We start from the raw sequence: 2,505 nt of genomic DNA on the forward strand, positions 1-2,505 counted from the left end.
AGAAGCATCCTGCAGTAGTGACCTCATCCCCTCTTAATGGTATTGGCTTTCCTATGCACTTAATGTGATCTTGGATCACTAAACTAAAAATGAAGAGTTCTAAGCTTTTGTCAATCTTTGTCCTTAGAATTTTGAAGGGTTCCTCATCCTCTTGTCCTTGCCACGCCATTGTTGAACTGATCTCAAATATACTAGATAAATGTATTAGTCCAACAAGAGATATGTGGTTATTAATTACCAAAACCACCCAGGGAGCACTTGTGTTTTCAGCTTGCCTCTTTGGATTTGATGGGCTTTGATATATATAGTACTTGATCCGGCTTTTTCAACCGAAGCACTTTCATGTTCCGAATCATCCTTCTTTTCATTGATTCTACCAATTGGCAATGCTTCTTTCATTTGAGCCAATTCTTTTCCTTTTTGTTTCTAGCGGCGAGCGGCAAAATTGGCTTTAAGCTTTTTCTCCATTTCAGCCCACTCCAGAACTGATCGGCCCCCAACGCTTTTAGATTCTTTCGGCAATGACACACAGGTGTTGCCAAAACTTTGGAATTGTGTAGGGGGTTTATAATGTGATGTAATACTAGGTGAAGGCGCGTATGCATTGTTGTAAAACCATATTTTTGCTCGTAAATTTTATCAATTGGCAAAGATTCATCTTCTCGTAAAATTCTAGCTTTTATTGCATTGTAATTAGGAACTAGCCCCTTATGATGCTCTTCAAGGCAAAGAGCACTAATCTTGTTATTACGGGCTATATCCATTTTTAATGTAGCTACTTCTCATTATGTAAGGGATTGCTCCACAATACTTTCTGATTCTTTCGGCAATGAGGTTTTGCCAAAATTATGCAATTGCGAAGAGGATGCATTATATGCTAAAATATTAGATGATGGCATATGCACTCCTGCAAAATTCTCACTTATTCGGCTATGACCATGAAGCTGCGAAGCCAAATTATGAGCATCTACAGTTGTATACGGTGCTGAAAAATTACTAACATGACGTGTAGCATATGACGATTGAGAGTAACTTGTCGAATAGCTAGCAGAGGATGGACAATTCTCCCATCGATTGACATGTTTGGATTAACATATTGCAAATTAGCTGTCAATGAATAAAAGGGTGAAACACGTTCTTGTATGCTATTGGAAATTTTTACATGAGGCGTTTCAAATTGATTACCTGAACCCATTGATACGTCTCCAACATATCTATAAATTTTTATTGTTCCATGCTATTAAAGTATCATTCTTGGATATTTTATACACATTTACTAGCAACTTTATATCATTTTCCGGGACTAAACTATTGACATAGTTGATGTTGCTTGAAGCTACGTTGGTATTTCCCCAAAGAGGAAGGGATGATGCAGTATAGCGACGGTAGGTATTTCCCTTAGTGATAAGACCAAGGTTATCGAACCAGTAGGAGAACCTCCTCACACCACGTAAATAGCACCTGCACACAAATAACAAATACTTGCAACCCGACATGTTTAAGGGGTTGTCAATCCCTTTTGGGTACGGCGCCTCTAGTGGGCAAATAACATGAGGTAAAAAGTGGTAGATAGGATAAATAGATCGCGGAACAAATAAATTGCAGCAAGGTAATTTTTTATTTTTGGTTTAATAGATCTGAAAATTAATGCAAGAGAAAATAGATCGCAAAGGCAAATATGATGGAAAGAGACCCGGGGGGCGTAGGTTTCACTAGTGGCTTCTCTCGAGAAAAATAGCAAACGGTGGGAAAACAATTATTGTTGGGAAATTGATAGAACTTCAAATAATCATGACGATATCCAGGCAATGATCATTATATAGGCATCACGTCCAAGATTAGTAGACTAACTCATGACTGCATCTACTACTATTACTCCACACATCGACCGCTATCTAGCATGCATCTAGTGTATTAAGTTCATGAGAAAACCGAGTAATGCAATAAGAATGATGACATGATATAGACGAGATCCATTTATCTATTGCGCAAATATAGATCTCATCTTGTTATCCTTGGTAGCAACGATACATAAGTGTCGGTTCCCTTTCTGTCACTAGGATCAAGCAGCGTAAGATGAACCCACTACAAAGCCCCTCTTCCCATTGCAAGATAAATAGATCAAGTTGGCCAAACAAAACCCAAATATCGGAGAAGAAATACGAGGCTATAAGCAATCATGCATATAAGAGATCAAAGAAACTCAAATAACTTTCATGGATATAAAAAGATATAACTGATCATAAACTCGAAGTTCATCGGATCCCAATAAACCATTGTATTGATAATCAAGAGAGAGAGAGAGAGGAAGACATCTAGCTACTAACTATGGACCCGAAGGTCTACAAAGAACTACTCACGCATCATAGGAGAGGCACCAATGGAAGTGGTGAACACCTCCATGATGGTGTCTAGATTGGATCTGGTGGTTCTGAACTCTGCGGCGGCTAGATCAATATTTCAACTCCCCTAGGGTTTCTGGAATATTGGGATATTTATAGAGCA

The sequence above is a fragment of the Triticum dicoccoides genome, chromosome 1B (genome assembly GCF_002162155.2).
Source record: "Triticum dicoccoides isolate Atlit2015 ecotype Zavitan chromosome 1B, WEW_v2.0, whole genome shotgun sequence".
NCBI lineage: Eukaryota > Viridiplantae > Streptophyta > Magnoliopsida > Poales > Poaceae > Triticum > Triticum dicoccoides.